Genomic DNA, 25,108 nt, shown 5'->3' with positions numbered 1-25,108 from the left:
CTATTCTGAATTTAAAGTACAGGGATCTTTCCCATGGGGCGGAGATAATGTCCAAATACAATTCTCTGATAGGGACATCTTTGAACTCCACAAAGTTTCTAGTTGATTTACAGGTCGATGCCGAAGAGTTTCTTTTGTTTGCCACCCATGTCCAATAGAGTTGTTTTAACGTAGATTGGGCGGGGCTGACTGTTGATGCCATGCTTCTTCCAGCCCCAGGTTGGCAAGTAGGGCCTTGATGTCCCTTAGCCATTTTATTTTTGCCCAACCTGTGGATTTGATTATCTCCCGAAGGCCATCCGCATAACTTGAGAGCTCTGGCACTCTCCAGATGCGGGCCCACAGTAGCAAGGGGCGTAACTTTGCTTGGTCTTCAATCGCCCGACAGCCCATGTCCAGTTGCAATGGTAGGATGGGGACAGATGGACCGAGAGACATTAGACTTCTCAAGAAGGTGTTCTCAGCTCGAGTTAGCTCTTTCATGTTTGACATCCCCCAGAGCTCTGCCCCATAAAGTGCTGCACTTACTCCTCTGGCCGAGTAAATGTCCATTACTGCTGCTATTGGTTTTGTGGAAGCTGCTCTCTGCTCTTTCAGCAGGACCCCAGTCACTCTTTTCAGGCTCAACAACATTTTGGTCAAGTGACAGTCCCATTTCATGGAGTCCACCAGCCGGATGCCCAGGTAGTCGAACATCTTGGTCCTTTCCAATGCAACGGACCCCAGTGTTGGAGGGGGGCCGAGTTTTTGCGGGGGGTTCAAAATGAGATACTTTGTTTTATCTGTATTGATACAGAGACCTCTCTGCTTGCAGAAATCGTCAAAACCAGAGAGAAGCTGCTGGAGGCCCATTGGAGATTTAGACAGTAGTAAAGTATCGTCAGCAAAGAGCAAGGTAGGGATTAGACGGCCTGCCAGACGGGGCGCATCTGCTGGTAACTTGGTCAGGAAGTCCACCACCCCATTTACATAGAGGGAGAATAGGGTTGGGGCAAGTACGCAACCTTGCCGCACACCTCTATTCACCTCTATTCTTGGGGTCTTTTGACCATTTGGCCCCCAGCGTATTTGGGCGTAGTTCTTTTCATGGAACCTCATGATCAAATGAAGCAAGTAGGGTGGCATACCAAGGTCACACAGTACCTTCCATAGGTTGTTTCTGGGTACCAAATCAAAAGCCGTCCGGAGGTCGATGAAGGCCAGGTATAAGGTACCCTTCCCAATCGTGACGACCTTCCAGTGGATCATGAGCAGCCTTAGCGATTGTTCTATTGTTCCTGTGCCAGCTCTGAACCCAGCCTGGAAGTCCGAGAGTATCTTGTTTTCATCTGCCCACTGCTGAACTCTGGATAAGAGGACCTTGCCCGCTACTTTTTGGGAACAATCTATCAGGCTGATCGGCCTGTAATTAGCTGGGTCGTCTCTTGAGCCTTTCTTGTGCAGGGGGACCACCTCGGCGGCCATCCATGAAGCAGGGAGGGGGGCCCCTGCCATAGCAGCGTTTAGTAACGATGCGATTAGCATACCCCAATCACCTGTGTCTGCGCGAAGAAGGTCGCCAGGAAGGCCATCAGGACCAGCTGCTTTGCGAGGGACCAGAGATTTTATAGCAATTTCAGCTTCTTTCCTGGTAAACAGACTTTCCTCATAGCTCCCATCACCTCGAAGGATCTGTGGTAGTGGGAAGTCCATCGCTTCTACTGCAGATGCTGTGTACAGTTTTGAGAAGTGTGAATACCACAGATCTTCGGTTATATTGCATGTGATGACAGTGTCTAGGGGTCTGTTTTTCTTTCGCAATAAGTCCCAAAAACCTTTAGCATTTTTTTCTACACTGGCGACACGGAGTTCCTGCCAAAAGGCATCTTCCCAGTCTCTCCTTGCTGCCTTTAGCACAGATTTGTAGCACTTGCGTTTGGTGGCTATTAATGTTGCATCACCGCTCTTTACTGCCAGTATTAAGGCTCTCTTTCCAGCACGGCACTCCGACGAGTACCAGCCTGATTTGCCCTGTCGCTTATCAAGGTTTTTGTTTCCCTTTTTTAGTTTAACCATGAACAAATCCCCAATCGACGTCGAAACCTCGCTAAACATGGCTGAAATCTTGTGCGGACTGGGAGGCTGACTTTCCAGAAGTTCACAAGCTGCAGCAGTAACGGCTTTGATGCAGTATAGTTTTTCTTCATCGATAGCCACTTTGTCCCATTTTAAGCGTCTGAGGCAATTTGAGGGGACCACCCCCCCCCGATGACCTTAGCTCAGAAACGTCACGGTCTCCACAAGATGAGCCACTGTCCCTCCACCAGTATGTTAGGGATAATGAGAGTGCATTATGATCACTATCCAAGGAAGGTAGAACTATCATGCCCTTCATGTGGGCCCACAAAGGAAAGTTTAAAAGGATGTAATCTATCCTAGATGAGTGGCCCACCCTATTGTACGTGTGTGCCCCCGCTAGGTCTGAGTGTGTTCTCCCGTTGGCTGCTCTCAAGCCGTACTCTAGTGTGAGGGAGTTTAATTGAACAATTCTAGGGGTCCATCTTTTGACGATTGGAAGATCAAGGGACGGGACGCCTCTCCTTGAATCTTCGTCGTACAGGTCCAAGGATTCGTCGGTCAACAGGGGCTCAAATGTGCAATTAAAGTCCCCCATAACCAAAATTAGGGAATCTCCACGGCACTCCCCTAAGGCTGCCTCCAAAGCCATGAGGGTTGGTGACGAGGCCCTCCCTGAAACCCCGCGTGTGTAAATGTTAAAAATCTCCAGCTTTTCAGCTTTCCTTGGGCATTTTACAGTGAGCCGCATCAGGTCTGGAGATTTTTGGGGATGATGGTGTACTCTCCAACCTAAAGATATATCTACCCAGACTAGGAGGCCTCCAAATGGGCGCCCTCCTCCCGATGCTGGAATACCTGCCGGGACAGAGAAGGTAGCATAACCTACTCTATGCCTTGGTTCCACACACCACGTTTCTTGGAATGCACAGACTGCGTGGGGCTCAGTGAGCGCCACCCAGTCCGGGGCATCCAACTTGTTATTTAAGCCTGCCACATTCCAGCTGATGGCTTTCAGGGTAGGGCAATTTGAAAACTCAGCACGTCCAGCTTCCCCACCCTGTGCACCCAAAATTTGTACTCCATCCACGGACTCAGTGGACTCAGTCCGAAAGCCTGAGGAAGAGGGAATGGGGTGGTTGGGCGTGGGTTGGGGCACAGGGATGTTAGCTAGTGACGGGGAGGCCCTCCCAGCTATGCATGGTGTAATAACCCTAGGTGGGGGGGCGTTTATTACCACTTTATCACCAAGTCACCAACCCCAACCCTGTGATGGGGCTGCTTGAGTCGGTGTCCATGCCCTTGCTCTAACGTCCAAGGTTGGGTAATGCGGGAACCATGCGCCTCTGCCCCCATCCGGCAAAAACTTCTTGTGCCCCGATGAAGGGGGGGGACGGTAAAAGTACCCCAAGTCCCTAGTTTGAATGTCGCAAAAGTTGTGATGCGACTGCTGGCTGCAAATCATACCTGCTGCTCTAGGATCGCTAAAATTGATCAGCACGCAGTCCCCAGTTAGATCCTTACGTCTATTGCCGATCCACCCCACACGACGAACATAGGCTATTCTGCCATCAATGTGCCCTGGGAGGGGTCTATTTGCTTTGAGCCAGGAGAGCGTCTTGTGTTTAAGATCAGAATACAGCTCACAAGAACCCTCTTCGAGCTCCGGAACTCCCGTTAGAATTACCACATACGGTTTACAACCAGGGGGGAGGCTAGCATTGGGTGTGTGCCTTTTTGCCCTATCTGTTGGTGTTTTAGCCGGGGATTTAGCTAAGGGTTTGGCTAGGGGTTTAGGCGCAGCCTGATTGCCAGGAGTGGAAAGGGATGGAGTTATGTTTCCATTCGACGTGGTCGGCAAATTTCCTGCTGCTTTAGGGTTGGACGCTATAGGCTTGGGATTTGGAGCAAAGTTAACCTTGGGGGCCTTAAGCGCTTGGGTACTGGGTTTTTTCTTTTGGCGGCCCGAGCTGGGCTCAAGAGTAGGAGTTTGTGGGGCAGGGCTGGTTCCAGTGTTGGATTGATGTGACTGAGTGGCCTCCCCCGGTGCAGGCGTTTTAGGGCGAGACATTGACTCAGAGGGAACTAAGGTGACAGCACCACTCCTTGACCCGCCATTCTCTTCGCCCTGCGCCTTGGCGTGGAATTTAACCAGTGATTTCACAGCGTAAAAATTATCCAGCATTGACTGCTCAAGGGTAGCTAGTTTACGTGTGAGACTGTCAATCTTGTCTACAAGGGGCATCACCACAGACCTGATTATGTTCTCGACATCTAGATCAGTATGCACAGCCTGGGGGAGTGTGGTAGTACCTAGAGAAGCCAATGGGCCTGGTATGCCCTCAGGTACAATATCTCTAGTGTGGATGGTAGAGGTTTTTGGGTGTGGGACATGGTTTGTAATGGTACCCCCTTTGGTCACATTGTGCCTACTTACTTTACTGTGCGGCTTTTGAGAGCCCCCCCTGCGAGGACTGGCAGGACGCTTTCTCTTCTTTTGTGCAACTAGTCCTGGAGCTAGTTTCCCTAATGGGGTAGTTTCTTGAGCCACTGCTAGGGAAGTGCTAGCTTCGATAGGTTCGACTGTGAGGGGAGGATTTGGGGCTTCGTTGGGCAACGCAGAGGGGCTAAGGGCATTGTTGATCTCGGAATCAAGATCATAATTTTGAGCCCCCGGCGAAGTGTCAGTTTGGTCGAGTGGATTAGGGTGTATTGAGTCATGAGCAATGACTGGTGCAGTGGTAGTTACCCTTTCTAGGCTTGCCCTAATCCGACTCACTCTCTCATCAATGTCCGGGGAGTCAATTACCACCAATGGTGTTGTAGGTACATTTACAGGGCTGGGGGCTAGGGCAAGGGCGCCCAGAGATGAGCGCTTGTAAGAGAGGCCCCTGGAGTCCCGGGATAATCTTCGTTCAGCAAGGATTATCTCCTTTTCTACAATGGAGACAGCCCGAGTTATAAATTGGTCCATTGTGCCTATGACAACGTCTCCCGCAGCTTTCCTTGATTTGCTTGCTCTAGTGCCTGTGGCCATGCTCTTGCGATTCACGTGCCCGCTTAGCAGAGCCAAGAGATGTGGCCCGGCCCGGCCTGGCCTCTTCTGGCCCCTGATGGCCAAAGATGGTCCCGCCCTTGTCCCGGGCTTCTCCCGCGATGCTCCCGCGTGCTCCCGCACAGCAGGATAGAGGCGTTCCTTTGTGGAGGCGTGAAGCGAGGGATGGGAGGGGCAAGAGGTCAGCAGGTGTGCCGGAACTCAGGGGCTCCTGGTTATTTGAGTCCCTGCAGCGGCAGCGCTGGTGGATAGAGCGTGGCCCTGCTCCCTAGAGTCCTTCCTAAGGGCTGTGAGCAAACGTGCTCCCAACAGCCTCACGAACCAAAACTGCGACGCGGCACCCGCGGAGCGGGTGCGGCTAGTTGTAGCAAAGGGCTGCCCTTTGTCCCGTGCTCACTACGCCACTGGAGTCAAGCTATCCTGGCTGATAAAGGCTGATAGCCTGAACCCGGTCCTAGGATGTTTGATTCCAGTCCAAGGAAGACATATCTTGGCAGTTTGGACTGGACTGTTTCCATGAGGCACAGGGTCAAGACTGATTTGCATATGGCCATGTCTGAACTGGGGTGTTGTGGTGAGCAAAATATCGATGGATTAAACCCAGATCTGTGACTGGGGGTGAATGTTTTGCCAATGTGCAACATTCTGTCCATCACCTTGTGTGTTTTGCTGTTCACCCTATGTGGGAAGGGTATGCCCAGACGTGGGTCCCGTGCTCACTACGCCACTGGAGTCAAGCTATCCTGGCTGATGACGGCTGATAGCCAGAAACCGGTCCTAGGATGCTTGATTCCGGTCTAGGGAAGACATGGCTTGGCAGTTCTGTCTGGACTGTTCCCATGAGGCATAGGGTGAAGTCTGATTTGCATATGGCCATGTCTGAAGTGGGGTGGCGTGGTGAGCAAAATAACGATGGATGAAACCCAGATCTGTGACTGTGGTAAATGTTTTGCCAATGTGCAACATTCCGTCCATCACCTTGTGTGTTTTGCTGTTGCTTGATCAGGGCTCACACCCCAGACCCCAGTCAACTTTCAACCCAATATGGAATTTGTCGGGTTGAAGAGGTTATTTATTCAGTCATATCTAATAAAATCTACTCCAATATAGTACAATTATTTTTAACTTAGCACACTAAAGGCTAAGCGGTTTGTCATATTTCACAAATATAGTATTTTCCCCCACCAAGCAGTAACAATGTACATCATATATTCATTGTCCTTTTGTACATAAAAGTCAGAATAGCTTCATGTATACATTGGAAGGCAACATAACAAAGCATGTAATATAATGTTCGGTGTAGGACATGAGATCAGTTACACAAAAGATTACCATTTGATGAGCACAACACTCAAATTTCCGTGCCACAGCTATGACCGGATTTGACCTTTACATGGGGCCCACTATCAAAGTATACAGATCTACTGGCAATCTCTTTCCGCAGCCATTCAACCCTACTTGGCAAGCAAGAGTCTTCTTGAGTTTGTTGCAAATAGTTTGTTAGTGGTTGCCAAAAATCTTTAGCTCTGGATGCTTGGGGGATTTCCTCCGCAAAAGTTCCTAATGCTTCCTAACAGTACAATAGGTCAATTATCCAGTCCTTACATCTGGGAGGACGTTTGCTACCCCACTTTATAGCTACTCGTCTTTTTGCGAGTAACAGCGTCACCGCCAGGAATTTACGCCTTCTGGCTTGTTCAAGTTTACGGATTCCCAGCAGGCATACTAATGGCGTGTTCGGAATTAGTTCGGCCAACATATTTGTTAGTGCGTCTTTAATGTCCTGCCAGTACTTGTGTAGGCTGGGGCATGCTCAAGCCATGTGTAAGAAGTCAGCCCCAGGTGCAGAGCAACGCAGACATCTGTCATCCTCTGTAAGGCCGTAACGGTATAGTTGAGTCCGTGTGTAATATGTCTGATGTATAAACTTGAAATGTATAATCTTTAAATTACAATTCGACGTAAGAAAGTGTAACTGTGCACAACTGTAGTTCCAGTCCTCTTCGGGTATAGTTTCCCCAGTTATGTCCTCCCGAGTCCCATCTCTTGAGTGATCTATGCGGCCCTAAAACTTGTTCATTCTGGAAAGCAGTATAAAGCCGTGTAACAAGGTTTGTACGTGTGGGTGCTGTCAATAATATTTGTAGTGCATGCAGTGGTGTGGGTTATTCTAGGAACGATTCGTACAAATCTTTGACCACTGCCCGTAACCTTAAATAAGCAAACCTCTTTAATGGCGCTTGGTGTGCACAAAGGGATGGGTCATTATGTAGGATAAATTTCTTATGTGGAAATAAACTGCCCATGGTCGACAGCCCCATTTCCACCAGCATAGTCTGCATTTTCTTTTCCTGTGTTACTGAGAGTTTAGGATGATTAGCTAGTGGTAACGCCGGAGCATATGGAGGTAGTTTCCGCACCCTTAGCGCAAGAGTATGCCATGCCCTAGAAGTGCATGTAACCGTTTGTATCTTGTCTTTGGGATAGCATCTAATAGGGTCTAATATGTAATGAGTGAGTTGGTTAGGATATACACTGTCCTGTATTACTGCGATATGCGGGATGTGAGAGTGGGGTTGTATCCAATAGTGTGCATGGTGTGCCTGCGCACAGTAATAAAACAGTTGCAGATCAGGGGCTGCGAACCCCCCCACCCCTTATGATAGGGTTTCGTTAGTATTTTCCAACTGAACTAGGATATTTCACAAATATATTTGATGATAATATTCACGTAATTATTTTGTGGAGTTGTGCATTAGAGTACATATCTGTAAAAAGCACCTGGTCACTGTGTAGTCAGTAAGAACAGACTTTATATGTATAGAATGTATAAATGTGTCTAATCTAGCTGATGGTAAATAATTGTATATGAAGGATCTGACTCCTTTATACCAAGCAGTTGTAGTATTTTTTTTTTATCTTCAGGACAGACACCGGACTCCTCCTTCGTCGCCAAACAGCAGCTAAGCAATTGTAAGCCCCTCTGAAACATAGAAACCACTGCTCTGGTGAATACCAACCCGCTCAGACCCATGACCAGTGTTCCTGCCGGGGGAACAAAGGTGCACATTGGCAATGTAACAACCCTGAGGGCACAAACTTCATTATGAAGCACACGCACTTCACACATCACTGAGACATCTTTTGCAGCTCTTGCTTTTAAAAAGCGAGCAGCGTGGAAAAAAGATCACTTTCTTGAAGGGTCACAAGGAACAGAGTCTGCGATCTTTGGCCAAGCAACAGACCACTGTGGAAGAGGGGAACTCGAGCAGTGTGCCTTTTACACGGCAGTGTATCTGGTTGTAGAGGGTCACAAGTTGTGCAGCTTGTGGCTTCATTACATTTCGTTTGCTTCATAGTTTTGTAGAGAGGCTGCTGAGCTTCACAGGCAGTGGTAGTATGACCCGTGGCTGGCATATTAATGTATTTTTAAAGGTCATGCACTAATTAGCATTGTTTGGCATTTGGCGTTTGGTGTTTGGCATTTAAGGGCATGACGTGTGGCATACTGAAGTTATGTTTTAAGTCCCAGCCGCTGTCCCAAGCATGCATCAAATGATTAGTCATTTTCCCTGCCTAGACCTGGGCTCTGCAATTGCAGCATTGCCCACCTTTGACGCATGATTGCAAGCAGCCATTTAAGAATGTAAGGGCACTATGATTGGTAAACCAATCACATCATCATGTTATTCCTTTATAAATGTGCAATGAGTTTCTCACTTCTGGTTGATACTACCATGCCAACTGATTATAGGATTCATTTGCCACCTTGCTCACACTAACACACGAGGACACAGCCTCAACACTCATACGCCATCTCACAAAACACACACTATTACTTACACATCACAACAACTTTCTTACCTTTGCGGCGAGGGCTCTTTGCAGAGCTCCCCATCAGAAAATGCCAAAGTCCCAATAACCACCTCCGGCCACACAAAGCACGTTGGCCCCCTTGCAGCTCTGTGGTGCACAGAGGATCTCGCCTGACAGAAAGGACTGGGCCTGCATCTTCAGCTTAGGTGCTACTCGCTCTTTGTGGTGGGTGATTACCGTTAGAGCTGCAGAAAGAGACTTAGGGACTCTCTTCCCATCCTATCATACCTTTTGTCACATATGTTTAAGAGTTAGTAGTTGAACTGTGGTTATTGCAGATGGATGTAGACATCTATTCCTAAATAAATTCTGTTGCCTCTTCCACTGCACAATTCTCTGTATGTAAGAGCACCTCCTGGAGGGTACACATGTTTTCAACTCTGGAACCACCACAGTGCTCAGGCTTCGGTAGTGAAGAGTGCTGCTAAAATTAACCATAAAGCAGCTAACCGACTGAGCAGCCCCTTGTCTATGAGCACTGCCAGGTATGACATGATTAACCTGTTGTCAGGAGTAAGTGATGTGTCCAGATCTATTTTTTCTTTTATCCTGGTTCTTTTTTGCTTTCCTCATTAGAAAGTAAGAGTCGAAGAATGCAAAATAAAACAAGACTTAGGGCCAGATGTACTAACGTTCGGAGTACTGATTTCCTTCTTGTGATTCTCTCTGAAACTCAAATTGGAAATTGGATTTCCTAATGTATGAAACTCTTTTGAGTTTTAAAAGTGATTTTAAATGGTTTGCAAATAGACCTACTGCATTCATATTAATGAGGTAGGTCGCAATTTGCGACCCATTAGGAATCACAGCCATCACAGGGATGGTGGCCTGCTGAGGTCTGCCGAATACTATGCTTGGGATTGCTTTTTAATAAAGATTTATTTTTTAATGTAGCTTGTTTTCCTTAAATAATAACGGGATATGTCTAAAAAGAAAAAAAAAATAACTTTGCAGTTTCATTTTTTAAGAGTAGGCAGTGGGGTGCAGGGGGACCACTACCTGCTCTTACAAATTATTTGTTTTCCATTTTTCCATTCTCAGAGGAGAAGGGGTCCCCTGTGGACCCCTGCCCATTTGCAAATGGGTACCATCTCCTTCAAGTAGTCTATAAAATATGAATGTTTTCCAACCTTAATTTTGTTGCAAAACATTCCTACATCTCATTCAGGTTCGGTAATTGGAAGAAACACCCTATAGACGCCCCTTCCAAGTTCCTAATCGCAAACACAAATTGCAAATCGGTAATGTGTTACTGAATCGGAATTTATGTTTTGTACATTTGTAAAACCATTTTTGTGGTAGCAAACGGCCTGATTGGCTGTTTTCGACTGCTTAAATGCTTTGTATATGTGGCACCTAATGATTTATTCCCCCAGAAGCACAACTTGCCTATAGGGCACTAAACTAATGGCGCAGCTCCAGTTTTGGACATATGCAGCAGCAGCAGTGGCATGAGCCCCCGCAATTAAGCTTTTTTTTAAACAAATGAACCACTGCAAGCACTCATTTATTTGTGCTCCTCATGATTAAATTTATCTTTCATCTTGCAGCCTAAAGCTTGGAGATAACATTTTGTTTGAAGTCCATGCTCAGGGCACTGTTCGTGTTTTACAAGTGACAGCAGATGCTCCTTCAAGGAGAGCATTTGCTGTTCTTGGTTCAGTCATTACACCTTCCTGCCGGTGGTACTACAAACATAGAGATCAGCTTGCTCACTCTTTATGATTCTGTGCACTTTACCATTGGTGCAGCAGGTGCAGTGGCATAGGGCCCAGTGCCATGAGGGACCCATTGAACCCTGTAAATTACTGTATATTAGCAGCACAACAACAGTTAAATTAGTAATTTCCTTTGCTTGCACCTGAGCTCATGGCATCCTTGGTAGTCTATTGGCTATTACCACTATGCTCTCTTCATCCTCGTCTTTCCAAAAATATACATAAATCCGAGCTAGGTGTTACTGCTAGTACTGATAGAGGGTTGTATGTTTTGGAAGGGGGGTTGATTTGCTCAAGACCGTACACAGGTAAAATGATAATCATAACAAGTCACTGCAGCGCCAATGCCTGAGCAGAAGTGAACCCTTTGTCTACCTCTTCTTGGTTCATTCAGTATTTCATTCTACCAAAAATAGGTTTTCCATGTGTTTCATTTAACAACACAGTTTACTTCCTAAATGTAACAGCAATATTAGATTTTTGTGTATTGAATGGTACATATGATTATAACTGCAAGTATTTGGAATACAAAACAGACACACACACACACGCATCAGCTGTTTTAAAAATATCCACGCCCTATATCTTTTATCCTACGCCACGTGTTGTTTAGGATTACCAAGTGTAGGGAGAGGACACCTTTACAAAAAGAAGGGTCAAGAAATTGTTGACATACTAACACTATCAGTCTTCAAGCCTGTGATATGCATGCTGCAGATGTCTGCAATGGATGTGTTAACCATCTGCACTACCTTACATGTTTACTAAGACACAAGCAGGGATGTGGAATTCCTATAGCCCGACGCCCAGGACATATTGTTTGGGGTCAAGGGCAACAATTTTTTATGTGTATTTTGTCCTTGGGACAAGTAGGCTCAGCCCCCTGCAGCACAAACCCTTTGGCTGCCAGTGTGCAGAACCACATTATGGACCAGGGAAGGGCAATGTCTGCAGTTACGGTAATATTTTTGTCCATATGTGAATGCTATTCAAACTTGTATTTATGGTTCATTAATTGAAAACCTTTATTATTAGGGTGAGCGCTCCACCTAAATGTTGCAAGCTCTGACTGCACTACTCACTATGGTTCCAGTATAACATGTGTACACACGTTTTCAAAGTTTAGCAATACAAGACTATATCTAATGCTCCCAGCATGCTCTCTGATATGATGGAAATATTTGCAGAAGCTTGAAAGCAAGATTGATGATTCTTTGCTTTCAAAATAAAATGTTGATAAAAAAATGAAAGCAGGAAAAAAAAACCTTTAGCTAAACTTTCTTTGCAGCATCATTTAGTAATCTGTTGGTACATGCTAGTGTTTCCCAAAAATATTCATAATGGAAAATCAGTGTAACCATTTTCAATACGATTATGGGAAACAAAAATAAACAAGCATTGGGAAAGTCAGTAGGTCTGAAATTGGTGGTCAGCTTTTTGGTTTTGTTAATGTGTGACTTGTTTTGGCATGGTTTTTGTAAAACCTTATTGATGTGGGGGCTGCCGGGCCCCTCACAATTATAACAAACATTGGCAAAAGAAAAAATTGTTTTTAGTCTGAAAAACACACTGCTACACTAGTTACTGGCACTGAACAAAACTACTTTGTGTGCCGATATGCTCCTTGTGAAAGAGCGGAATGCTGTCCCTCACAGTGAAGCCAGCTGATACAGAGAGACAGAATTTTAATAAACGCAAAAGGTCATGGCCAGACTAAATTTGGAGCCCAATTATTAAAGAAAGTCTCAAAAGTGCACCCATATTATATAGCCTTGCATTAAGTGCTGCTATACAGCTTTTTTGTATTCCCAAGAATTTACAAAAGTAGGACAAGAAATAGTACTTGAAGAAAATATTTGTGAACTGCATTTTAGCATGAGCAGATAGGCATGTGTAGATTTTCTCATACGAAAATCTGAGTGTTTGCAGATTCACTTTTCATCCAACCGCTTTTTTCCACAACTCTGGAAGAAGGCTTATGTCTGCCTTTGCCAGGAGTGCATTTCCAACTTTTCTCAGTATGGGAAAAAGATTAGAGAAGAGTTGTTGAAAACCCCTAAAACGTGCAAGTTAGTAGGTTTGCATAGACTCAAAAGGGCATTCTAACCCTGGAACTATTCCTTACCACTACCTTCAGCCCCAGTATGTAGATCTGGGGAAACGTGGCAACATAAGGGCATTGCATGTATTCAAACACTACTTTGGTATGAGCCCTGTCATAATCAGAGAAGCTATATCAGAGCTCTTATATAATGAGATTGCTGACATAATTTGTCGCCGCACTACATGGCACTAAAGGGACAAGTGGATTTTGTTACAGGACAAGTAGATTTATGAAGCAACCTGCCCGTTGGACAAGTAGATATATTAATAAATTCCACACCCCTGACAAGAATAACAGTGTATGTGTGTTAATTCCAACTGAGGATCAACAGACTTTTGGGGTTAGAGGATTACCTAAACCTTTTGTTTTAATAGCTAAAATCACTTTTATCTTTAGCATATTGCACTGTGCATTTTCTTTTTCATTGCACTGTGGTTCACCATAGGAGCAGCTGCGATTTATTTGCTGCCGCATGGCTCCTGTCACTCCATTACCAGTCCATTTAAAACAAAATACACTGAGGTATGCAGTGGATTCACATATAATTTCGACCTGCATTTGCTGAGAGGATTTGTTTTTCCAAACACTGTGCAGTAGTTTTGTATGCAACATATGACACTTGTGCAGTGCATACTGTAAATTGTGCTGCATCCAGGTGTGTTACTGAGCAGAAATTGTGGGGGGGGGTGATTAGAATTGGATGTGATTGATAACTCTGGATTTGAGGCAGAATGCAGTGTCAGTTTCTCACAGTGTCTGTCAGCGAGTCCTACATATGTTCAGAGTGCATGCCCCTCCAATATTTGTCCCCTCTACCAACCACATAGAGTGATATTCACGTGTGTAAATTGTAACTGTGGAAAAGTGTTTGCAGGAGTTACACAACAGTGCCAAAGGGTAACAAAAGGCTTTGCTTATAGCTGGCGGGTGGTGTATATGTGGGGGGATGTTGAAATAAAGGAGATGAAAGGAAGTATGTGCAGGAGAGTGAAAGGATGGTGCTAAGGAGGAAAGAGATAATGTTTGAGAGATGCATATGGAGGTTTTCAAAAACTATATGGGGAGAAAATTAGCCTAGGTGTCTAACAGAGTGTGAGACTGCGGAGAAATTTGGTGTGAATGGCAGAAAAGTTCAGTTCTTGTTATCACAACAAAATTGTTGTTACTCATCTTTTGATACAGTTAACAAGCACTGACAAAGCCAATACGGTTGGCCTGTTTTAGATATAGGTCTGTTGTTATTATGTCTGCTATAGTAACAGAAAAGGAACGTTTACAACAAGGGGGAGAGGTATCTTATAGGAAAGTCGAATTCACCACTCGGGTAGAGTAGTAGGTCCAGCCACAGTGTTCTCCCTCAAAGTCAATGTGTTACTAAGAAGTACTGTGCTGTTCCTGGAGGTATTAAAAGTACGGGTCACAAAAGTGTCTGGATGTAGTAGGGTCTCATAGGAGTCCTACAGTCGGGCATCCATTTTGTTGAATGTAATGTCCTCACACACCCTTTCAGGTATCATGCTTTATCATTGGTAATGCTCCTCGTTGGGTCGGCGGTGCAATACCCAATGGGCGACACCTTAAAGAGGGGCTCTTTGGCGGAGATCTTCTATCCAACAGCCATTTGGGTGAAGTGCGGGTGTGGGGCCAGGTTGTAGTAGACGTGTTGGTGGGTTAAAATGAGGCTAGGAGTACCAGGATTAAGTTTATTCTGGGGGTCCCCTGCTTCAAATAAAAGAAAAGACTAGCCTGTACTTGATGGATAGCTATGTTTCCTTCTTCGAGACACGACTAGTAAGTCCAGTAAGTGGTCGGCATGTTTCTCGCAGGTGTGCAATGACTAGCGATTCATCAGGACCTAAATAAGAAGTAAATATGTCTACATAGATTGATCTACCTAAGTATCAACTATTCATTTCAGACTATAAAATGATCAAGAATGGTGTAAAAGCATATGGTTGTGGTCCCTCTTCACACATTTGCTACACACACACACATATATATATGTGTGTGTGTGTGGAGCAAATGTGTGATCGATGTTTCTCGAGGCATATATATATGTGTGTGTGTGTGGGTGTGTGTGTGTGTGTGTGTGTGTGCGGGTGTGTGTGTGTGTGTGTGTGCGTGTGGAGCAAATGTGTGAAGAGGGACCACGACCATATGCTTTTGTAGCCGGATGTTGACTTACGAGTGGAGCGATATATATATATATATATATATATATATATATATATATATATATATATATATATATATATTATATATATATATATAAAATACAAGCCAGCAAATGGATTCAGCGTGACAATTTTCGGAGACGAGCATTGCATCAGATCTATCCCCTTTCACATCAGTAATATTGGCTCTGCTCTACAGACCTCCAAGACAGGTACTTCATGTACAGATCACCAAGAAACATTTCAAATTCTGGATGTTTGTCGTGGGGCAGGACCTCTATCAGTATCAAGGCTTCCATTTTGCCTCGAGTCTGCACCCAGTACTTTCTCGAAGTGCAGACAGTGGGGGCTATCCTCCTCAAGATAAATCAAATCTTCATCAACCCCTTCCTAGACAATTGGTTACCCAAGGTGTCTACTCCACAGGGAGCATAGCTACACTTGCAAAAATGTTTACAAAATAAACTTCTCAAAAAGACGCTTGGGTATTGAATATTGTTCTGTCGCTATTGTCTTAGACTTTAGAGTCCTTCGCCGACCATGCCACCTAAACATGCTCTCATGAAGTCACTAATCCCAAGGTGACATCAGTATCATCTCTCTTCTGCTCCATAGCCTCATGCATCTCTCTCACTCAGAATGCATGACTACTCCACAGCATCTTCTTCAGCAGTGCCTCGAGGAGCAGTGGGAACAATTGTCTGGCATCTGGAAGGGCAACATCATCGTTCCTCATGCACAGTTTCTAATATGGTGGTGCTCTCCAGCCTACCTGCTTTGAGGAATGCCTTTTCACCAATAGGTTTCCTCTCAGACTATTGTCAGATACATCAATCCTGGACTGGGAGACTTACACTTATCTGCAGTTTCAGGGCATGTGGTCTCTGGAAGAAATGACCTATCATATTAATCTCGTCAGGCTCCTAGCAGTCCACCTAGCCGCTAAAGCCTTTAGCCTGTACATTCACATCACACTGGGGCTTGTTCACACGGACAGTTCAATCATCAAATTCCACCACTACAGGCAGGTGAGAATGAGCTCCACACCTTTATCCCACGAAGCACAGACAATGTGGGAATGACTCATAGCCAGGACTATACGTCTCTCAGCGACTCACCTCAGAGGTGTACTAATGGGTCGGCAGCTGCCCTTAGTAGAGTGGAACAAGAAAACAACAAATGGGTCCTTCACAACATCATAGTTCAAGGCTTCAGGCTGTGTGGCTTTCTGCTCCTCGATTTTTTTGCCACTACAGGACTATAAAAATTCTAGGGCTTCGCCTACAGATATTCCCAACAAGAAATTTTTGGAAATGCCTGACTGGCCCGCAAGATTTCTCTACGCCTTTCTAGCAATCCCACTATCCCATCAGTCCTCATTCTCAAGAGCCAGAATTATTTTAAGAGCTCTGTAGTGGCACTGGTGGTTCACACACCTCCTTTACCAGTCAGGATGTCCAATTCTCAAGCTCCCTTGTAGACCAGACCTACTAATTAAGTGCGTAGACCTGAGGGTGCAACAAAACCTCACTTCTTTGATTTTGGATCATAGCTCCTGAGCGTGTGCAGTATGGACGCTTGAATCTGCTGCAAACCAACTTGGACATCCTCAAGGAGGCTAAAAAGCCCTTCCTCCTGTTCAGTATATGCCTTCAAGTAAAGTAGATGTTGCATCTGGGGCTCGTCCTAGAACGTACACCCTAAAGTGTGCAAGGAAAATGTCATTCTTGCAAGTCTAATCTATAATAGTTCACTTGGCAGCCCTTACTGCCTATAGAAAATGTCCTTTACAAGCCTCTTATTTTCCCAATCTTTGTTATGGAGGTTTCTTTAGAAGGATTGAGGTACATTTTTTCTTTCTGTTAAGTGTCCTTTTCCCTCCGGGGAGCTTAACATAGTCCTTTTTTCTCGTCTCTGCAGAACCCTTTAAAACCGATTAATAGAAGTCAAGTCAAGTCAGAGAATTTATATAGCGCACTACATACCCAGAGGGTCTCAAGGCGCTAAGGAGGGGGAGGAGGATTACTTGTCAAATATCCACGTTTTAAGTTGCTTTCTGAAAGCTAGGTGGTTCTGGGTAAGGCGAAGGTGAGTGGGGAGTGAGTTCCATGTTTTAGCAGCCAGGTAAGAGAAGGATCTGCCTCCCATGGTGGTCTTGTTGATGCGAGGTACAGTGGCGAGGGCTTGGCTGGAAGAGCGTAGTCGGCGGGAGGGGGTGTAGAAGGACAGTCTTGAGTTGAGGCATTCTGGACCGATGTCGTAGAGTGATTTGTGTGCGTGGGTTAGCAGTCGGAAAGTGATTCTCTTATTGACGGGTAGCCAGTGGAGGTCTTTCAGGTGACCAGAGATGTGTTCGTTGCGTGGGATGTCTAATATGATTCTGGCTGAGGCGTTTTGGATTCGTTGGAGTTTCTTTTGGAGTTTGGCGGTAGTGCCTGCGTAGAGGGTGTTTCCGTAGTCCAGTCGGCTCGTGACCAGAGCATGGGTGACTGTTTTCCTGGTTTCGGTGGGGATCCAGCGAAATGTTTTTTTGAGCATGCGAAGAATGTTGAAGCAGGATGAGGATACGGTGCTGACTTGTCTGTTCATTGAAAGTGAAGAATCCAGGATAACGCCTAGGTTCCGTGCATGGTCTGTCGGGATGGGTGCTTTTCCAAGGGCTTCCGGCCACCAAGAGTCGTCCCATGCGGAGGGGGATGTGCCTAGGATGAGGACTTCTGTTTTATCTGAGTTCAGTTTCAGACGGCTGTGTTTCATCCATTCAGCAACTTCTTTCATTCCTTCGTGTAGGTTAGTTTTGGCGGTGCTGGTGAGAGAGAGGATCAGTTGAGTGTCATCTGCGTAAGAGATGATGTTGAGGTTGTGTTGGCGGGCGATGGTCGCGAGGGGGCTCATGTATACGTTGAAGAGGGTGGGGCTGAGAGAGGATCCTTGTGGTACGCCACAGATGACTTTGGTGGCCTCGGACTTGAATGGTGGAAGGCGGACTCTCTGGGTTCTTCCGGTGAGGAACGAGGTGATCCATTCAAGTGCTTTTCCTTGTATTCCGATGTTATTGAGGCGTTGTAAAAGGGTACTGTGGCAAACTGTGTCGAAGGCTGCAGAGAGGTCGAGGAGGATGAGGGCGACTGTGTCTCCATTGTCCAGTAGAGTTCGAATATCGTCTGTTGCTGCGATGAGGGCGGTCTCAGTGCTGTGATTAGCTCGGAAGCCAGACTGTGAGGAGTCGAGGGATTTGTTGGCTTCGAGGAAGGCGGCGAGCTGGTTGTTGACAGCTTTCTCGATGACTTTGGCCGGGAATGGAAGGAGCGAGATGGGGCGGTAATTTTTGAGTTCGGTGGGGTCCGCTGTGGGTTTTTTCAGAAGGGCGGTGAGTTCAGCGTGTTTCCAGTTTTCCGGAAAGGTGGCGGAGTTGAAGGAGCAGTTGATAACGTCTCGGAGGTGCGGTGCTATGACGGAGTCTGCTTTCTTGAAGATGTGTTGAGGACATGGGTCTGTGGGGGATCCTGAGTGGATGGAGTTCATCAGGCGGATGGTGTCCTCAGTGGAGATTGGGTTCCAGTCGTTAAGGGTGTTCGCGGGGGAAGAGTGTTCAGCATGTGGTTGGGTGGGTTGGGCTCCGGGTTGGTTGTCGAAGCTGTTGTGGATGTCTGCAATCTTGTTGTGGAAGAATGAGGCTAGGGAGTCGCAGAGGGCTTGAGAGGGGGTGATGTCGTTGGAGTTGGCCGAGGGATTGGAAAACTCCTTGACGATGTTGAAAAGTTCCTTGCTGTTGTGGGCGTTGTTGTCAAGTCGATCCTTAAATGCTGTTTTCTTGGCCTTTCGGATTAGTTGGTGGTGAGTGCGGGTGGTGTTTTTGAAGGCGTCCTTGGTGCTGGTGGTTGGGTCTTTTTTCCAAGCTTTTTCAAGGGTGCGGCAGAGTTTCTTGGACTTCTTAAGATCATCGTTAAACCATGAGGCCTTCTTGTTGCCAGGTTTGCTTTGACGTTTTTTCAGTGGTGCTAAGGTGTCGGCGGTGTTGGATAGCCATAGGGTGAAGTTGGCGGCGGCTAGGTTTGGGTCCGAGGAGTGGGCTGGGGTGTTTAGAAGGAGCGATGAGGAGATCTGGTCGGTGGTGATTTTGTTCCAGTTTCTTTTCAGAGTTGGTTGGGGGTGGTTGGTGGGTTTGGGCTTGTTGTAGGTGAAGTGAACGCAGCTGTGGTCAGTCCAGAGGAGATCCGTAGTGTGGCTGAAGGAGACATGATTGCTGGAGGTGAAGATGGGGTCGAGTGTGTGACCTGCGATGTGGGTGGGGGAAGTGACCAGTTGTTTAAGTCCGAGGTTGGCGAGGTTGTCCAGGAGGGTGGTGGTGTTGCGGTCGTTGATCTTTTCAAGGTGAAAGTTGAGGTCTCCCAGAAGGATGTACTCTTTGGAGGGGAGCGCGTGTGGAGTGACGAAGTCCGTGATGTCTTCACTGAATTTTGCGCGGGGTCCTGGTGGTCTGTAGAGGAGGGTGCCTCTGAGTGTGGTTTTGGGGTCGATGTGGATCTGGAAGTGAAGGTGTTCGGAGTTGGCGAGGTTGGCGTCTGAGCTGGTTGAGATGCGGATTGATTTCTTATGGACGATAGCGATTCCTCCTCCTGTGTGGCTGGTACGGTCTTTGCGAGTGATCTTATAGTCTTCAGGGATGGCAATGGTGATGTCTGGTGCGGAGGAAGCATTCATCCATGTTTCCGTTAGGAAGGCGATGTCTGGAGAAATGGTGTCTAGTAGATTCCATAGGTCAATGGCGTGCCTGTGGACCGAACGGGTGTTGAGAAGGATGCATTGTAGGTGGTTGGGGTCGGGAGTCAGTGGAGTGGTCGTAGCGGAGGTGTTGTCGGTGCCGCTGAATTTGCAGGAGTAGCAGGAGAAAGGTCCGTGGGTTTGTCCAGGGGCGGCTTGGACGCAGGTGGGGGCGCGACCGGGGTTAAGGGCTAGGAGGGTGGCGGCATCGTAGGTAATGCGGGGGGGCTGGGTGGCGCGAGGGGCAGGGGGTCTGGCGCTGGGCGCGGTCCAGGCGCGGACAGGCGTAGACGGGCTTACCTTTGGCGCACCTTCGGCGAGGCCGTAGCGCATGGACGCTGCGCGTGGGGGCATTGGCCATAAATGGATGGTGGAGGTGGAGGGGGCGGAGCGTGGGAGGGGCGGCAGGGAGGCGGGCCAAGGGAAACGATAGCGCAAGATGGTGGTCGAAACTGAGGCAGTGTAAATAAACAACAGCAATGGCGATTACACAGATTACAGGCACAAAAGCAGGCTCAAACAGTGTTTTGGGGCAATCGCGCTATGAGCAACAGATGAGGTGCGGCGCTACAGTGACGCGCTATGAAAGCTGACAACAATGAGTGACAGAATGATATTAATGCAGCGCGCTACGATACCATGCGCTGGTAGCAGGGTCAAGCGCTTCTGGAGGTGCAGGACTGGAGAGTGGCTCAAGCGCTTCAGGGAAGGCACTCTGAGCGGAGGTAGGAAGCGAGGGAGCGACCGTATAGGCAGAAGTCCAGACGGTCACAGCGGAAGGTGAGGCGAGGTGAGCTATATGTTCGTGGGTGGGAGGGGCGGCTGGGAGGCGGGCCAAGGGAAACGATGGCGCAAGATGGTGGTCGGGGTGGAAAACGAAACTGAGGCAGTGTAAATAAACAACAGCAATGGCGATTACACAGATTACAGGCACAAAAGCAGGCTCAAACAGTGTTTTGGGGGAATCGCGCTATGAGCAACAGATGAGGTGCGGCGCTACAGTGACGCGCTATGAAAGCTGACAACAATGAGTGACAGAATGATATTAATGCAGCGCGCTACGATACCATGCGCTGGTAGCAGGGTCAAGCGCTTCTGGAGGTGCAGGCCTGGGTTGGCGAAATGCAGGCATTTCGTTCTCACAAACCATTCACAGTTTTTTGCTCTAACAAGATAATCAATCATGAGAACAACCCTCGAATTTCCTCCAGAACATTCTTTCGGATTTCAACGTCAGACATTTTCCTTATCAATATTTTTTCAGCTTCCTTCAACTCCAGCTGAGGTCCTTCATATGAAGCATGTTTTGAAGTTTTATCTAGATAAGACATGCAACATGAGTTAATAGGACCAAATGTTGGTCAATTATGGCCTGATCTGCACAGATGTAGCCACTTCCAAGCAACAAATCTGGATAATATCTTGCATCTTCTTATGCTTTCAAGAAACAAACAGTATTTTGTCAGCTAGACCTCAAGCCCTTTTTTCCTGGTTGAGAAGCAGCTACTGCTACTCTAATGAGATATACCCCTGTAGCGGACATTTGCAAAGCAGCTACATAGAGATCCAATCACACATTCACAAGCACTTTTGATTGGTTTCAAGTGCTCGAGCACATGCTCAAATATGACGGGTCTCACTGAGAAATCTATTTGCATAATTTAGTCATATCATCACTACTCTGTTTTTCCACTGCTCTTTGTGGTTATAGGCTGCCTACTACGATTCAAATGCTTATGACTTCAATGGAGATTCCCCTACAAAATAACTTGAATTAAAGGTAAAAACTACTCCTTCCTCACATAAAGAACTCAACAAATTTGACTCCCCCCCTACATCTCAGAACCCAAAAAACCTAATCTCATCAGTCCCTCGAGGATCGTCACTCAGCCCAACACTCTTCAATGTCTACATGACACCCCTCGTGGACATTGTCAGAGCCCATGGCTTCAACATAATATCCTGTCCTATTTTAGTGATGGTACTACGAGTTATCTCCTAACTTGACATGTCGACAAATCAACGGGAAAAGCAAAGGTACAATCGAATGTTTTTGATTATCAATCTATATCAGTTCCACATTATATTATCGCGGACAAACATGGGCTGTGACAGATTCGGTACAGTGCTAACAGCAAGAATATAAATTAAAATAAGACTTATAACAATGTATGTTTGGTAACGTTGTTATTTAAATTTTATTCCACATAAACAATATACAATTCACAATTCATATAAAATCATCATTAAAACATTTGTAATGTGCATATCAATAAAATAATTTTTTGCATAAATAAAAACAAGAAAAGAATCACAAGGTCGACGCGGCGTTTCGGCTTTCTTTTGTACACATTCCTCAGGACTGATTCTAAACAATTAAAAATATTAAAGAACATAAAGTTACCAAACAGTTTTAGCTAAAGGTTTATATTCCACATATGGACGCATTTCATTTTATTTTCCCAATCTGTCACACTGTAGTTCTTTGTCTTAAATATGAAAAGCAGTAACACAATTTAAATACTATCACTTTTTTTCTCTTTTTTTGCAGATTATTTTCATTATTACATTTTGTACACACCTTGTTTAACATCTAGTTTGCCTGTCCTTTGGAACTGAATCCAATGCTTGACGACCCATAGTACCACTACTAAAAAGAGGTGCCTGACGGATCTTATCGAACATGCATACCTTATTAATCCAGATGGAGTTATAGCCCATGTGCAGAATGTTGTTTTAGCGAAAGTCCTGTGTAGAATCAGAGAAAGATAGGAGCTATGTAGACCGAAGATGATAATTATAAAAAGACTCGGCACGATTATTTACAAGGAGTCACTCAGAAAAAGTGACAAGACAAGCTCCCATAATTAGAAGAAAACGACTATAATAATGCGTTATACCAAATAACCAAATGGTTAAGCACGGGCCATTATTTTATCAAATAGAGGCAAACCTCGAGCAACGTGGTTTCTTTAATAACCAATGGTAAACAAAGAGCTATAATTCTGCCCAATAAGAATAGATCGTGAGATACAACATTAACATCGCCATAGAAACGCGTTCGTGTAACAACCACTGTGACTGCGAGCCACAATTCTGCCAATACAGAGGCTGACCCCCAACAACACGATTCACTCGATTCATTTTTAATCACTTTTCTGTTAAATAGAATTATACGGGGAGAGATAACAGTAATATCGCCACAGCAATGCGCTGTTTCAATAACCAATAGGGTAACTACAAAGAAAAGTAAAATCGCCATAGCAACGCGTCACTTTAACAACCAATAGGGTAGCGGGAAAGAAAAGGCCTGCCCAATAGAAACAAATCCCGAGAGGTAATAGGAACACTAAGGAGAGCAACATCGCCATAGCAACGCGTCGCTTTAACAACCAATATGGTAGCGACAAGGAAAAGGCCTGCCCAATAGGAATAAATCCCGGATGATAATAGGAACAAAAGCAATTGAACATGAATCGCCAAAGTTTAGACCAATCAGGAAGCGCGAGAAACGGCGGCCTATCCCGAAACAGGTAGCATATAAACAGGTAACGCGGAAGCAGGTTATTCTATTTTGAATGCCGGCTGACTGAGACGAGGAAAGGCTGCCAGAGGATAAGAGCAGGGAGGCCGTAATAAGTAACGAAGGTAAGGAAAAGAGGGTAATCAGGGGTTGAATTGAATTGATTACCACTTAGTTGAAAGTTAATTAATCAGCCTACTACCAGGAAGCACTAGAAGGGAAAGGGCGAAAGATGAGGAATAGGAATAGAATTCAGCTGCAAAATGGAAGGGCACATACCGAGTAACGCGAGAAATATTTCGCTCCTTTGTCTCAGCGAACAATGAGCTTAAAAGAAAACATACAAATGGCAGTATAGACAGTTTATAGAAATCGCTAGAGAACAGAGGGAGACATGTATAGTAATATAGAATAACTTACATGAAATACATGCACAGAAAAATGTATATTCTAAATCTTAAAATATCCTTCAGCAGAGCAACTTATAATAAATTGATTTAAAATGCTAAAGATTGAAAATACATATAGAAGTAGGACGTATACGATGATGAAATATAAGACAAACTCATGTAACCAGCACTTCCACAGTGCACGACAACCCTGTGAGGCGAACCCCAAGTGTGTTGATCGTCCCACTGCGAGACGCAGATCTAATTGAAGGAGATCTCCGACTTTACAGACCGATCCCGAGGGTCTTAGGGTGAGTGATATTATGCTGCGATTGAAACATGACAAAAATGTTTTCCTAAAACTGTTTCTGAAAACTAGAATAAAGAAAGCAATTGTAACCCCACAGGGAGAAATTGACCAATATCCTTCATACAAACGGGGGCTCCTTCTGGCAGCTTGAACCCGGCAGTACTATATACAGGTACAAAGGATATGATATTCATAATAACTACAATATAGAAACATGGGGAACGGTAATTTAAAACACCCCTTTCCCTTACTATTTCCTGTTACAGATCAATATATAAACTAACAGAAAATGAGATCAAAAGGAAATTAAGGGTACTCCTTTGATAATAGGTATGTATTAAGAACGCCGCCCACCGAGTATAAATAGATGGGTAAAGACAATAAGTAAAAATCATTGGTATATATTTTATGTCTTCATTTAGAGACAGCACATTTTACAGATTGATGGTAGTAGTCTGTGCTCAGCTGATCATCCCATTCTACACAGGACTTTCGCCAAAACAACATTCTCCACATGAGCTATAACTCCATCTGGATTAATAAGGTATGCATGTACGATAAGATCCGTCATGCCCCTCTTTTTAGTAGTGGTACTATGGGTCTTCAAGCATTGGATTCAGTTCCAAAGGACAGGCAAACTAGATGTTAAACAAGGTGTGTACAAAATGTAATAATGAAAATAATCTGCAAAAAAAGAGAAAAAAGTGATAGTATTTAAATTGTGTTACTGCTTTTCATATTTAAGACAAAGAACTACAGTGTGACAGATTGGGAAAATAAAATGAAATGCGTCCATGTGTGGAATATAAACCTTTAGCTAAAACTGTTTGGTAACTTTATGTTCTTTAATATTTTTAATTGTTTAGAATCAGTCCTGAGGAAGGTGTACAAAAGAAAGCCGAAACGCCGCGTCGACCTTGTGATTCTTTTCTTGTTTTTATTTATGCAAAAAATTATTTTATTGATATGCACATTACAAATGTTTTAATGATGATTTTATATGAATTGTGAATTGTATATTGTTTATGTGGAATAAAATTTAAATAACAACGTTACCAAACATACATTGTTATAAGTCTTATTTTAATTTATATTCTTGCTGTTAGCACTGTACCGAATCTGTCACAACCCATGTTTGTC

At 45.2% G+C, this 25,108-nt stretch overlaps 1 protein-coding gene across 1 annotated transcript in view; it reads left to right on the top strand.

Annotated features, from left to right (window-relative positions):
* FANK1 (fibronectin type III and ankyrin repeat domains 1) overlaps positions 1-25,108 on the top strand; it is a 965,446-nt gene that overhangs the window by 421,016 nt on the left and 519,322 nt on the right. The gene's annotated exons all lie outside the window — the stretch shown is intronic.

This window comes from Lissotriton vulgaris, chromosome 5 (genome assembly GCF_964263255.1).
Source record: "Lissotriton vulgaris chromosome 5, aLisVul1.2, whole genome shotgun sequence".
Taxonomy (NCBI): Eukaryota; Metazoa; Chordata; class Amphibia; order Caudata; family Salamandridae; genus Lissotriton; species Lissotriton vulgaris.
This window is presented reverse-complemented; position numbering and strand designations above follow the sequence as displayed.